Here is a 15,308-nt window from a genome sequence, read left to right on the forward strand (position 1 = left end):
CGGTCGTCCGGCCGCTGGTGGGTCCTCCCTCTTTGACACCGTTCATTTCTGAAGCTTGCTTTCCCCGGTGTTGGAAGTAGCAGCACTGGAAGAATGGCCGCCTTCCTACAGTGAAGCTCTGGCAGAAGAGGAGAAGACACGGAGCGTCTGTTCAAGGACGTGACGTCCTGGGCACCGCACCATGCGTTCTGCTTCTCAGCGGTGCCTCCTGGTTGATGTTACCATCACCTGGCATTTCCCAGGAGGTAACTCGCAGATGTCACACTGATGGAAAGCCGCAGCAGCGCGGTTCACGTCCAGGGCCAGCTGGAGCACATCAGCAAGGTCAGGCTGGATACATGTGCTTGCTGACAGGAAAATGACAGGAAATATGTCATTTCAGGGAAATGACAGGAAATGTGCTTGCTGACAGGAAAATGACAGGAAGACGACAGGAAAGAGGCCCATGAGGAGAGGAACCAGTGGATTCAAGGCGGGGAACTGAAGGAGCGAGTCATCACAGGGTGGGAGGCTCAGGAGCCAGCAGGCAAGTGGGATGTGGCCTCAGGGTGCTGCTGGGTTGGTGAGGGGCCTTCTGTGACTTTTCTAAGAGTGCAGTCAATTGTAGGGGTGGGTGCCGGCTCCCGGCTCCCGCACATAAGAGCCAAGCGTCTTGCAGGAGACCAACGTGTGCACTGGGAGTTCCTAGTTGCGTGTCCCAGCATGCGGCCCAGAGGCCCCTGACAAAGCTCAGTGCACCAGGGACACAGTGGACTTTTGGTTCCTGACCCAACGAGGACGTGAGGGAGTGAGTGAGGGCCGAGACACAGATGCAAGGATGCACAGGATGGGGTGCAGTCAGGTGGAGAGTCATGCTGTGGGGTCCGGGAGAGATGGGTTCGAGAATAAATGGGACCGGGTTGCAGTCAAGTGGAGAGTCATGCTGCTGGGGTCTGGGAAATGTGTTGTGTTTGCTTCTATGTGAACAGCGGGACCTGAGCATGTCTGTGCTTTGACGTTTAATCTGTACACTATCCTTGGCAGGGTGTGTATCTCTGTGGCAGAGGACACCCCGGCCACAGTGGATGTCAGTGGCGGTGGCTGGACTCACGGTCCGTGAATGTTGCATGATCGAACGCGTTTGGTACATTCTCAGCTCCTGCCCAGGTGCCTCCCGAGTATCCGGTGCTGTGGCTCCCCACACCCTTCCCATCTGTGTGTAGCATGACCACCATCTTCCTACCATGTGTTTGTGCTACCACGGCTGCCATGTCTAACGGGCGCTTTGCTTTCCAGCTACTTTCCTATAACCAAACCCTTGAACGACTTTGCCTGCGTTTCAGAGATGATTAGGGTATTAGTCTTTCAAGATTGCTCTGAGGATTTCCAAAAGCAAATGCAACTTACAGGGTGCAAGATATTGGAAATGACAGTAATTAGAGATGAGTTTTCTCAGTGTGTTGATGGCGGTAAAATTACATAGCACTCTATTTTTAAGTGTATGGTTTGGAGGCATTAAGTGTGTTCACACTGTGGTGCCACGATCACCGCCATCCATCTCCAGAACTTCCTGGTCTCCCCACGCTTGAAACTCGGTCTACCCAACACCAGCTCTCCTTCCGCCCCAGCTCTGGGAAGCACTACAGGTTGCTTACAAAATAGGCTTTTTCAGTAAGAGAAGGGGCAAGGAAAAGAGCTCTAAAGACTGTCTTGAGATTTGAGGAAGTGTTTTGGGTTTTGCTGTCTGGTTCCCGGTGTAAAGGAACTATTGAAGACGTGGGAAGGTGAAGGTCTGTGATCTCAGGAAGTGCTGGGCTGGGCAGCTTTCCCACTGTGACGGGGGCACTTGCCCTCAAACCCGCCTGAGATAATCGCGTGAGGATGGTGCTGCATTGTGACAGCTCTGAACTTGATCTCCTTGAACGTTGCCAAGTACATAAGCTTTGGCGGTTACCGTCTAGTGTCTGCGGGAGACCTAGAATTTGAACATTGTTGACTTTAGAACACTCTCATTTTGATAACACTCTACCTGTTCTCAACAATAGGAAATATGCTGTGTCCTTTTTTTTAATGCCTTAATATTCTGTGTTGTGGTGGCAGTAGTTGCAGCGGACGCTACTTCTGGTTCATGGTCATCGCCAAACACAAGCTTCTGGAAACCGTGTGAAAAATGAAGGGGAAAGTGCTTTTCTGCAAAGGGCTTTTTTGAACATCCTGTTTTTTTCTGGAATATCTGTTGTGGTGTAAAACGTTTTCATATTTAGGGGTTTGTAACGTGTTTTATACTGGTTAGCTTTGAAACCCCATGTTTTTGCATGTCATGGGGCTGCTTTATCCTATTCTATGATATAGCTGGTTTGCAAAACTATTGGTTATTTCACTTTAAAAACCAAAGCAGCTTACAGATTGAGTGTGATTCCTGTAAGAATTTAATTGTAAAATTGATTTGTGTTCAATAAGCTTACTGGAATGGCTAGATCCGTGGACAAAAAGATAAGAACATGTCAAGTCTCTGGGCCAGGAAGGACTTCCAAATAATACAAGTGATACACGGTAATTTCTTAACAAACAATTAGATTTAGTATATAACTGGTTAAAACCTCTATATTTTCTATTATAGCCATTCCACAGTGCCCATGGGGGTGGGCTGCAGGACTGCCTATGGAATCCAAGGTCTGTGGGCACTCAGGTCCCTGCAATAAAATGGCATCGTGTTTGCATATGACATATGCACATCCTCCTGCAGACAGTCATGTCAGGGTTGCTCGTAACAGCTATACCATGCACATGCCATGCGAGTAGTTGTTTAATGAATAATAAAGTCTGAATGCTTAGTACAAACACATTAAAAAAAAGTCTTGATCTATGGTTGGTTGAATCCACAGGCCTGGAACCCCGGGAGAGAATACAAACTCTAGAAGCAAAACGAACAAAGCACTTGAGGTCACCAGTGACGGGTGTGGGATCACACTGAATCTCATGTGTTTTGCTGTCTGTGTCACTGTGTCCCGTGTAAACGGGAATCATTTGTAGCTTAAGGTAAAATAGGTAACAGGAAACACTACAGAATGGGCATGAAGGCGCGCCCCTCATTACCCCGTGTTAGAGCCAAGCATCTGCCTCCTGGGGAAGGATCTGTTCTGTGGGGAGACTAGATGTTGATGATTTCCGGATGTGTGAAGGGAAACTCCCTCCGAGAAGCGTGGCTTTGGCCAGAGCACATCAGATGAGAGTTAGCGCGGCATGGAGTTTCCACAGTGCCTCTCAGGCCTGCTGCTTCTCTCCTCTCCCCACCCCTGGCCCTGACTCTTAACCAAGGGAGGCAAGTTCAGCTCCAGCTGAGCCCCGCACAGGGCTGTGGGTCTCTAGGGCAGGTGCCCACCTTCGCCTGAACAGGCTGTGTCAGAGGAGGGTCTGGCTGTACTTGAGCTGTGAGAGATGCTCTCAGAGATCCAGCATCCTGAAAACCCAGGTGCTGAAGGTTCCTCCTCTTCCACCATCCTGCGGGGAAGGGGGTCTTATCCTGCTTCCCCTCAACCCAGGCTGACTTCTTGTCTGTTCTGTACACCTAGGTTTTCAGAGCAGTTATTGTTAATCATCTAGCAGACAAACAACCATAAGGTGACAGCCTGGGAGGGTAGACGGCGCTGGAAGGTAGTTTCCTGAATAACAGCGTTCAGTTTCTTGTTTTGCCATCATTTGACCCAAGGCCCCAAGATAATTGAAATATTGTCAGCCAAACACCGATTTTTTATCTGAGTTTTTTTTTTTTTCTTTTTAAGTTATGGGTGCAAACTTATAACCAGGGACCTGACAAAAGAGAAGGATTTATTTGCAAAGTGAATGTCGGGGATGGTTGGCATTTGCCAACTCTGACTAGCAGGGACCCAGGCTGCTTCCGTTCTGCCGCCCGACTCCTGATCCTCCAGCTCCTGCCCCTGTTCCCACCAGCAGGAAGAGGAGCGGGAAGGTGCCTTTTCCCCTTTAAGGGGGTGAGGTGAGAGTTGCACCTGCCACTTAGCTAGTCCCTGGGGTGATTCTCCAGCATGGGTGGGAGTTGGGTTTGGAGGCCTGAGCCCCGTGAAGCTGGGGTTGCTGTTCCCTGAGCAGCAGGAAACTGGACTCTGGGAAGTGGGGTCAGAGGGTAGCATCCTCAGGAGGGGCCTCTCGTCCCATTTGACATCTTCACTGCAAAAGGGGGTGTGGGCTTCATGGTCCATTGACAAATAGAACGTTACTTTTTTTTTTTTTTTGAAGCACATAGAACCCTAATTCCTTTGGCTTTTACTAAAGTGGCATTTTGTAATTCCACATGATTTCATTGATATACTCGCAGGAGAGAATGCTTCCTGTAAACCAGAAGGATCTCTGCGACAGTCCTCGATCCATAGAGAGTTCATTTTCCCAAGGTTATAGACACAGCCTTAGGAGGGGTTGAGGACACACTGCGGCAGCCTCAGGAGGTCCTGGACATGTGTCCAAGGTGTTTGGGGCACAACTTGGTCTTACACATTTTAGGGAGACGTGAGACATCAATACATGTGAGACGTACGTTGGTTCAGTCTAGGAAGGATGGACGGCTCGAAGCGGGGAGGGATTTCCAGGTCACAGGTAGATCAGACAAATGCATTTCTGGTGCATCTTTCCAGAGGAAGCAGTCAGATCCGCATTTATCTCCGTGTGCAGATGGTGACTTTGAGTTCTGTCCTCTGTCCATGAGGAATTTCCTTGTGGATCGGTTGTGAGGGAGGTACGCGGCTTTTCCCCCCACCCCCAGTAGCTGTCTCTGTTAGGAAGAGCATGGGAGGCAGGTTTGGTCTAAGCTCTTCCTCACCTTGACGTCCCTTTACCTTAGTGATTTTGGGGTCCTGAGATGTATTTTCAACTTCATGTTTCTGAATACACTGGCACTCTAAACAGTGTTGTAGGAGGCATCTAACTTACTTAGAAGAAGAAGAATATTTGGAAACACTTGAGCACCTTCGTCCTTGAGAGAACCAAGCCTTTGTTTAGTTTGCTTTGCCCTGAGGCTGTTACGCTGTCCCGGGCTGTGCGGCCTTAGAAAGCTGTGCCCCTGTGAGCTACTGCCTGTGGAATCTGGTGACTTTGAAGTTAATCCAGCAGCTACATATTTTGGAAAGCAGATTCCCTCTTAAAGTGTTGGTGATTATGATTCTAGCACTAGAATTTCAGTGTGTATTTTCCACCCTTCTTACTTTGTCTCCTCATACACTGAGATGCTGCTGCATTTGCTCTTAGGCTTCACGGAGGGAGGGTCAGTTCTGACCCTTTCTTAGATATTGACCTTGAACGGACAGAATCGAGATTCAGGAAAACTCTCGAGCTGTGAGAGTGTGCTGATATCTATGTAAGTGGGGTTCATGTGTCAAACTCAGGTTTAAGAAAAACCAATTCTAGGCTGGGCATAGTGGCTCACACCTGTCATCCCAGCACCTTGGGAGGCTGAGTTGGGCAGTTCACTTTTGAGCCCAGGAATTCAAGACCAGCCTGGGCAAACATAGCAAGACCCTGACTCTACAAAAAATTAAATAGGACAGGTGATGTACACCTGTGGTCCCAGCTACTCGGGAAGCTAAGGCTGGAGGATGACCCAAGCCTGGCAGGTTGAGGCTGCAGTGAACCATGATAGCACCACTGTACTTATGGTGCACTGTGCCTGAGTGGCAGAAGAACAACCACCCCCCCACACACAAAATATCAATTCATGCAGTGGCCAGTTCTGCTGGGACCACCTGTTAAGACTACTCTGGGTCTCATGGTTTGAGAAGCGTCTGTCCGGGGTCGAGAGGGAGTAGCTTGAGGGCTTAGAAGCCAGTTCTTGTGGTTGAGCGTGATTGCGGGTGTGGAGTTGGGGGCAGGGCTCTCCACGGCATGAGTGGGTAAATGGATAGGCTTCCAGGACGAGCCCCTGTGACTTTGCCTGGTTTACATCCGTCCAATACAAATCCACAGGCTCTTACTCTAGAAGCTTCTGCAGGGCCTGATGGACTGGCCTGGGGACAGAGGGTGCCCTCAGAGCCTCATGGTGCCGTCTGGTTTAGGAAGAGCACTTAGTCACCTAGATCTAGGATTTATGGCACTACAAGGGGACTCCTCACACTCGGAGCAGCATCCATCTGCATTCTAGACTTGGTTCTAGGCAAAGTATTTTGGAGCCTGTTGGTACCCTGTGTTCTGTTTATGTGTAAAACAAGTTAGAGTTATAACTAGTTAAAACCTATTTTTAACATTTTGTCACAGAATATGGCAGTTGTGGTGGAGCCTGGCCAGAGACCCCCACACTCAGACGCTGTTGCTTGCTGGAGTTGCAGGCGTTGCCTGCATCGGCTGCCCCTCCCGGCGTGTCTGTGTTCTTGACACGGGCGCCCATCGAGGCTCGGCCTGTGAGAATCGTGCCACCGTTTGTCTCCGTGTTCCTCTGAGGTTCCGCAGACTTCACGGTCCCGTGGCAGAGCGTACAGTATCTGCTTGCATCCTGATTTCCCCAAACCCCAGGACAGACCAAGAGTTCCTTACACACAACTGCAGAGGGCCCCGTGGCGTGGATTTGCAGAGACACAGCCTTTCCCCAGCTTGGCCTTCGTCTCCAGAGTTGGCTTTAGGGTGATAGAAGCTTCCTTCAGACTGGGGGGCCTTGAAGCTTTGGTGCTAGGAATTCGGTGACCAGCACGGATGATACCCCGTTTCTCTGCATTTGTAGCAATAGTTGTTAACACGACCACGAGATGTACAGAGGAAGGAAAAAGGAGGTTTTATTTTCAGAGTAACACTCTGTGCTTTGGGAAATGTGGTCTTGGGGGAGCTGTAAGCACACGCCCCTCAGGAGGGGAGGAGGCCGCGGCATTACACGTTCCGGGGTTTGTTGGCTGTGTGTGTTCATCGGGCTCAAGGAATGTCTGAACGTTTACAGGGAAAGTGGGGTTTGTTCATCCGGTTCGTACAATGTCTGAACACTTACAGGGAAAGTCTAGCACACATGCAGTGAGTTAACCTGTAACATCCATGTTCGCCTTGGGGCAAGTGTAACATTTGAAATGAGGTGGACTGGGCGTGTCATGTACAAAGGTGAGCTGTTGGGCGCAGACGTCTATGCGCAGCCTCAGTCACAGCCAGGACTGGCTCAGGGTCTGCAGCCTGTGGCAGGAAAGGACACTCATGAGGCCATTCTGTCCAGTCGGGGCTGCCGGCAGGGTCCCAGGGTGGGGCTGTCTGGTCGACCGGCATCTGGAGTCCACCCAGGTCCAGTGGGCAGCGTTCCTCTACACCAGGCTTCTGATTGTGGAGGAGACTTCATGCTGGTTAACACACTGTACAGGAGTAATGTTGTGGGGCTTTGGGGTCCACCTTCCCTATGATGCCGGTTACATTTCTCTCCGGACCTCACAGCCACAGAGATTGCACCTCGTCTGACAGCAGGGGGTGCCATGTTGACATAGTAATTTATTGTATTAACCTTTTTATTACTATTTTAATAACTTTTTTTTTTCTTTTTAAAGAGATAGGGTATTGCTGTGTTACTCAAGCCAGTCTTGAACTCCTGGCCTCAAGCAATCCTCCCACCTCGGCCTCCCAAAGTGCTGGGCTTATAGACGTGAGCCAGTGCGCCCAGCCTACAGCCACGTTTTTAAAACTCAGCAGTTTAAAAATCCTATTCCTTTTACCCCCTCAAGCAGGCTGGTTGGCCTTGTGCAAACTGGGGTGTCACGATCTTAGCCCCCCTTTTATTTTTCCCTTTGGCCTCAAATTCTGATGAGAACAGCAGTTACAAAATGGGCTTTAGGTGATCCTTCCGTTACTAAAGCCAGAATTCTCACCAGTTAGAGGTGTCTGTCCCCAGGATTCCAGAAAGCTGTTTTGAATCAAGCCCGTAGCAAATAAGTAAGGAACTAAACTCTTGGTCCTCTGCTTAGTACCAGGGGAATGGGTTAGTTGCTGATACCCTTTGATCTGTGCTCACGTGCTGCATCTCATCACGGGAAGCAGAGTCGCCCTGTGGAATAAAGCCCGGCTCAAGGTGGCGCGTCGAGACGCTTGGGGCTGTCAGTCCCTTATACAGCGGCAGACTTGGAGACTCAGTATCGCGTGCAGAGCCCAGGCAACCGGAGTGCAGCCACCTTAGAGACCGCATGGACGGTCGGCAAGGTGGATGTCCGGGCATATGGCCTTGACAGGCCCACTGCGAGGTGAATTAGGAATTCGTTAGCAAAGAAATCAAACTCGCCTTTGGGTCCCAACTACTTGGAAGGTTGAGGCGGGAGGATTGCTTGAGGCAGAAGGTCAAGGCCGCGATGAGCCGTGATTGTAATACTGCACTCTGGCCTGGGTGACATAGCGAGACTCCAAGTCAAAAAAAACAAAAACAAAAAAAACAAACCTTACTCTTCATAGCAAGAGAGAGAATTTATCAAAGTAACTGAAACAAAATCTTAGATGATGTAATTTCAGTGGCTAAGTGAGCTGTCCAGCCCACGTGGCTGGCTCACAACGCAACAGAGCCAGGTGCTGCTGCAACTGCCCCCCAGTCCCGATCGCTTGTGGACATTTTCTGTTTTCCCATATCTCCCTTTTGGATACGTAGCTCGCCACTTTATAGCTAAGCATCAGTAAAACAGGTTGTCTATTTTGAAAAGTAACTATTTTGTCTTTTAAGGACAGAAAATGAAGCAGGTGACAATAGCATGGCAACCTGGTGAATAGATTTAGAGGAATATTTAATACTTGGCACCACTCTGATCCCTTCTTCTCTCATGCTTAGTTACAGCTACCGCCTCCTAGGACAGAACACTTTGAGCTCTGTGAGTAGGAATTAAACATGTTCTAAATCAGAAGTTTTAGTTAAGCAGTATTTTATGTGAATGCCCAGATCCTAAGTGTTCACTGTACTGGTGTGTGGTGTGGAAGAAGGAACGAGGGCTTGGGGCCACGTCTATGGTGCAGCGTCCGGGTTCCCATATGTGAGATGAGGGCCATGAGACACGGCCTGGAAGGTTCAGACTGTGGGATTGAAGGGATCTACCCACTCCTGGAAAGCCTCAAGTCTAACTTGACTTGGGCTGGTTTTAGGGAGATGCTGGCAGCGCTGTCCACACAGGTCACTGGGAGGGGCTCCGGCACCGTCCCCGTCAGGTGTCTCATGATCAGCCCAGCTTGCTCATCTCAGAAGCTGTTGGTCGTGTTCTCGTTCCTGTTGTTTGTTGCGTGTTATTTAGGTTCTGTTCATGTGGGGACCTAGGAAGTTCCACAGTGAGAGGAGAGCCGCTGAGCCGCCTTCCTGCCTGGACGCCAGCCCCACGGAGGACCGTAACTGCTTGAGGTTGGCTTCTGCCCCCGGCCTCACCTGTGGAGGCATTGATGCAGTGGTACTTTCTAAGCTCCTGGGGCACACAGTGCTGTTGTGTGGATCCACAGGCCACTGTGGCGTCCAAGCACGTGCTCCCGGAGGAGAGGACTCTGCGGGCACTGATAGTGGGAGCTGGCTGAGAGTCCAGCGAGTTGAGACTCCCTGTGACGTGCACAGCTGCCATCTGCACAGCCCCTCCTGACGCCAAGATGGTTGTGCGACAAATGCACAAAGCACATCTCCAGCAAAAAGCCGCCGAGTGTCCACATCCAGGATATCCACCACGGTGGCTTTTTGGTGTTAATACGATGAATGTGAGCAGCAGGTGGTCTGCATTGAGTGTGACTGTGCCACTGCAGTTTTGTTCTCATGTCTTGATGAGCATGAACGGTTCCTGACGAGGGTAGGTAAGGATGCTGTGACCTGAGACTCTGCAGTATTGTAGCTTGAGGAACCAAGGAGTTTTTCTGTCTTGAAAACCTGTCAGGGAGGATGTTCCAGGCTGGTGACTGCTCCATGAGGTATTCAGAGATCCAGGTTTCTTCCCGACCCCTGCTCTGCGTTCCCAGGGACATGGCTGTCCTTGCCGTGGTTGGGAATGTGTGATTGCCATGCTGGCAGGGGAGGCTTAAGGTGAGAGTGGCCCTGATTTACCTAATCTACATAATGACAGGGAGCCTGGGAGTAAAGTGTAGCCATGGCCTGGAGGATGGATGATGGATGTTGGTGAACGACTGGCTGCACTCACCGCAGCTGGCCCAGGAATGGGGAAGGATGGCTGAGTATGCCGTTCAACGGTACCTGGTTCTTTCAGATTTGACTTCCTTATGGATTTTCTGCTGTAAAGAGGAGAGAGCCTGTGGTTCTAGGCCAAGCATCTCACTCATCTCATAGCATCTTGTATCCCTCAGCCAACATTTATGTCAAGTTTTAGAAGTCCTATCAAACTGGCAAGCATTTCTCAATTTGGTTTAACCATTGGATTTTATATCTGTGTCTGCATGTCTATTTTACATCTATGTGGTTATTTGACACTCTGTAGTACCTTTGTAATAGGTTCTATTTGGTGGAAGTTACTTTCAACAAACCCTTGCTGCTACTTGAATTTTCAAGGTTGCAAGTAGAAAGGAGAGAATAAAAACCACATCTTCTCTAATTTTAAAATGTGTTGTTTCTCAAATCACACCAGAAGTAAAGATATTACAAATTACAAAAGCAGCCAGAATCAAGGTTAAGAGATTTCTGGGCGATTCTGGCTAATCAGCAGTATTTGCTGAGGTGTGTGCAGCAGAGCAACATGCCAAAACGCCCGGGACGGGGGAGAGTTGGGAGGCCAGGCTGTGACTTCGGAGGTGCTGTTGCCTCAGGGAGAGGAGCTAGATGTAGAGAGGATAAATGGACACAGGTGTGACCACCGCCATCCTTGCCGCGGTACGGAGGCCTTTCTACAGGGGCCTTTGTGAGCTGAGTTAAAAATCGAAATTGAGAGAGTGCAATGCATTCTTAGTTTTTAAAATAAAATGCTAATAGAGAACGTTTTGTTTGTAAGAATGTAAAATGTTACATCTTTGTTTAGAATTTAAGAATAATAATTTGCTTCTGAGATCTTTGTGACTGAGATTTGAAATCTTAAGTATGGTTTTTTCTTCCATGTTTTATACATATGCACGTATACACATATATGTAAGGTATATAAAAGGAAAATAAGCGTGTCTGTATTCACATTTATATACACTTCCATAATGTGTATACTTCCAGTCACACTTAGGTCTAAGAGACTATGACTTGACTTGATAACCATGAGAGGGTAATCGCGCCTCCCGTGTTCCAGGCCTCACACAGCCCGTGCCAGGTTTTGGAAGCAGGAATTTGTCTGCAGCCACTTCGGGAAGCATGTGGTTGCCAGGATTGCCTAGAGCTCCAGGCTGTCTCCAGTCCCAGCCTCCCTGGGGTAGAAGCTGCCCTACCAGGGGCCTGGACATGGATGTTAGGGCCTGGAGCCAGGGACCGCTCCTGAAGCGGGGGGCTCCCCTCACGGCTGGGCATGAGAACCGAGGATAGGAGGCGGAACCAGCCTCGGGCCAGTGCACGGCCTCCCTGAAGTGCTTGCGGGAAGCCCCAGCTGCACTTTGCTGACCCCATAGACAGCACCTCACTCTGTGAGATCCCCCTGGCCCACCCCTCAGGTTCCTAAAATGATGAAGGTTTCCTGAGCTGTGAATTTTTAGGTCTAGGCTAAAAAGTCCTGGGACAGGCTCACAGGGTTGTTTATGTAGAAATGATGAGTGTGCTGGTGACTCAGAGCAGGCACTGCACCCTCACTCCAGGGTCCTTCGTGCCAGGTGGAAACGAGCGTGTGGGTCACCCAGAGTCCCTGCATCCTCACTCCAGTCACTGCTCTTTGGTTTCTTAATTAAAAGCCTAAAAGCCTTGATAATGAAAATGCATTCTCCCCAGAGAGTCGAGTTTCCGGTTATGGAGGCTCACCTGTAAATGCCGTGCCAGGTCAAATATGCTGAGATCTGGGCCAGGTCCTGCTTCCTGCCCACGGCCAAAGCAGGTACTTCATTTGGGAGGTGACCCAGGGGGATATCTGAGAGGCCTGCCGGTCCCCGAGGGATGAATCCGCTGGCCTTCACATTCTGCTCCGGCCTCCATCAGCTCCTTTCTACCTGCAAACTGCCGGCTTTGACGTTGCCATCATTGGAGATATGTTAGGGACTTAGTATGGGTTGACACCCATAGGACCAGCAGATCGTGGAAAGGTGGGAACCAGGGCTGGGAGGGTGGTGACCACGGCCAAACTGAGAACCGTGGTGGGCTGGGAGGTCCATCTTCTGTCTGAAGTGTTTTTCAAAATATAAAACATAGTGTCTCAGGAGCATGAGAGGGCAGGCCACAGACGGGGAGAACGCATCTGTAAAAGACTCATCTGAGAAAGGCTGTTATCCAAACCGTGCAAGGAACTCTCAAAACTCAACAAGAAAATGAACAACCTGATTAAAAATGGACCAAAGACCTGGACAGATACCCCAACAAAGAAGATACACAGATGGCAAATCTACACGTGGAAACATGACCCGCGTCTTATGTCATAGGGTGAGGCGTCACTGTGCACCCATCGGCCTGGCCAAAACACGAACTCCGACACTGCCGCGTGCTGGTGGGTGTGTGGGCATCAGGACCCTCACTCATCACTGGGGGAAGTGGGGCAGCTGCTGTAGGAGGCAGCGTGGCGGTTTTCCGTGGAACTAAGCTCTCCGACCACAGGAGCAATCACAGTCCTGGACGTTTACTCGGAGGAGCTGAAAGTTTACTTCCATGCGGAAATGTGCACACAGACGTTGACAGCAGCTTTATAATTGCCAAAACTAGAAAGCAACCAAGATGCCCTTCAGCAGGTGAATGGATAAACTGTGGTATGTCAGATACTGGGATATTATTCAGCACTAAAAAGAACTGGACCCCTAAGCCATGAAGACAAGGAAGGATCTTAAATGCATGTTGCTAAGTGAGACTCCAATCTGGAAAGGCTGCCTGCTGTCTGAGTCCAACCACAGCACAGTCTGGAAAAGGCAAAGCTGTGGAGACAGTCAAACAGTCAGTGGCTGCCAGGGGCTGGGGAAGGGAGAGATGAATGGGAGGAGCATAGGGGATATGGAAGGTGGGAAACAACTCCAGGTGGGGCTTTCATGGGGGATGCATGCCGTTCCACGTCTGTGAAACCCACAGAGTGAGCAGCAGCAGGCCGAGTCCTCGTGTGAGCTGTGGACTGTGGGTGGTGGTGCCGTGTTGATGCGGGTCTGTCGGTCGTAGAGACATGCTGGTCTGGTGAGGGCAGGAGAATGATGGAGGCTGTGCCTGTGCTGGGAAAGGAGATAGGTGAGGACTCTCTGTACTTTCCTCTTGATTTTGCTATGAACCAAAAACTGCTTTTAAAAATGTCTATTGAAAAGACAAACAAAAGAGTGCTGGCCAGACAACATCTGTGTGAGGGTGTGGCCTGTGTTCTACATTCAGAATTTCCGTTAGAATACACACATCTAAATTTTTCAAAGTTAAACCTTTGCATTAAGTAACTCGCTACCAAGTTACAGTATCAGCTTGAGCGCTGCCAGGATGGCCAGGATCCTGTATCCTGACAGGCTTCTCCCCTTGCAGGTGCAGTTGACGTCCATGGCCACATCCCAGTAAGCAGCAGGGCTGGAATCAGGAGTCAGGCTTTGCGGGACAGAGAGGAAGTGAGATCTGTAAGCACGTGGCTGAGGGCCGGCAGGGGGGAACCCATGGCAGGGGGCCGGCAGGGATGACTTTTTGATCAGTTTTCCTTATCGCTGAGGCCTTCCTAGACTTGGGGAGTTGGAGTCCCCACTCTCGGGTGCCTCAGAAACCAAAGGCTGCTCGTAATCCTCAAGTTCCAGATGCCTCAGGCGAGGTACCTGGGTTGTTGGGTGCAGTTCCGTTATTTGCTGCTCGGTGGGATTTGCCCACAGCATTTCTGGTTGTTTCTAAGAGCTGATGTTTGAGCTGCTTATAATCACATATGGATGTCGATCTACCAATAAAAGTTAAGAGCAGAATTTTAGTTCAAAGAGTTGTGAAAATGCTCAAGGTCGTGTACTAATGTATACATTACATTTGTGGAAATATCTAAAAGTCCAGGATTTATATTAAACACTTCTCTTGATTTTTGTGATATCTACCTGTCATTTTTCCATTTGATTAATAGATGTCAGAGGGCTTAAATTTTGAGTGCCTGAATTCACTGAAACTAAAACTTCTTACATCAAATGTAATTGAACTGAACGTAGCCAACAGTGCATGCTTTTATAAGTACTGATTAAAATATATAGAAAAACACATATCCATGAACATGCAGATGGGGGCAACATGTTAAACCGTGGAAGTAGAATTAGTATTCTTTGTTTTCTGAGAAGACAAATTTTTAAAAAGCTAAGGGGTCTTATAACTTTCTAGTTTCCAACTTATTTACCCTAAAGTGGAAGATTGACAGCAGCAGAAGAGGAGATCCTGGGCCAGTGCAGGCTCTGGGAGCAGCGGGGTGAGTGCTGGAAGGAGCTGGCTGGAGGCAGAGCCAGGGAGGTGCTCAGACAGGCCAGGACGGCCTCAGGGCACGCGGCTCAGTGAGTGAGAAAAGGTTCACATTTCTTGGAGAGCCCTTGACTCTGCCCACGGAAAACCCAAACTCCTTCCAACGGGGATGTGCATCTCATGTAAAAGTTGTTACTCCCAGAAAGAAAGCCAGTGGATGTAGAAATTTTATGTATGCAGAAATAATTTCAAATTTGTTTCTAACCTTATCCTTTTCTTCCACCATCTTAATGTGTGGTGACTTTCTGCAGGTGACGCACACATCTTAGGAGAGCGCTGTATTTCAGTTCCTGTTGGCTCTGTTGTGACTTTGTGGTGTCCGATGTTCTTGTTCTGAGGTTCTGCCCAGAACGTGGCTCCTCCCTGCTGAGCGTTGCTTGTTGAAGGCCCGTGTGGAAACTTTCCCTGTAAGCTCGTTGCCCACAGCAGTCTTGGTTCAGAAATCTTTAGACCTCCTGAGACTCCACACAACCTTCTAAACTTTCTAGCGTGACCTTTTCATTTTACTGTTCCCCACTAACTCAGATGTTTTCCAGAATGTAAGTAATCTGCTGCATGCAGGGCGGGGAGTGCCCTCCGTTGGCTCTGGGGAGAAGCATCGCTGTTTCTCCGGGTGGAGCTTCCCGCCCACCATGGTGTGCTCCAAGACGCAGCAGGGTTCCTTGGCAGAAGTAACCGTCGAAGGCCCGTGTCTCCGTGGCATGGTGGCTGTGGGTATGCGGCCTCGCGGCCATACCGGCCCCTCCCCATCAATGGCACCACGGAGAGGAGCAGGGGGAGGCCTGGGATCGGTCTCCAGAGTCACAGCTGTGCTTCCGAGACTGCGTCGTCCGTTTGTAACTAGACATGCAGAGAA

At 49.6% G+C, this 15,308-nt stretch overlaps 1 long non-coding RNA gene across 1 annotated transcript in view; it reads left to right on the forward strand.

Moving 5' to 3' along the window:
- LOC114672702 (uncharacterized) overlaps nt 1-15,308 on the forward strand; it is a 33,803-nt gene continuing 18,495 nt past the window's right edge. Inside the window, exon 1 of the long non-coding RNA XR_013400750.1 lies at nt 1-15,308. This exon is cut by the window's right edge and continues 13,911 nt beyond it. This is a non-coding gene — a long non-coding RNA (uncharacterized LOC114672702).

This window comes from Macaca mulatta, chromosome 11, assembly GCF_049350105.2.
Source record: "Macaca mulatta isolate MMU2019108-1 chromosome 11, T2T-MMU8v2.0, whole genome shotgun sequence".
NCBI classification, from domain to species: Eukaryota; Metazoa; Chordata; class Mammalia; order Primates; family Cercopithecidae; genus Macaca; species Macaca mulatta.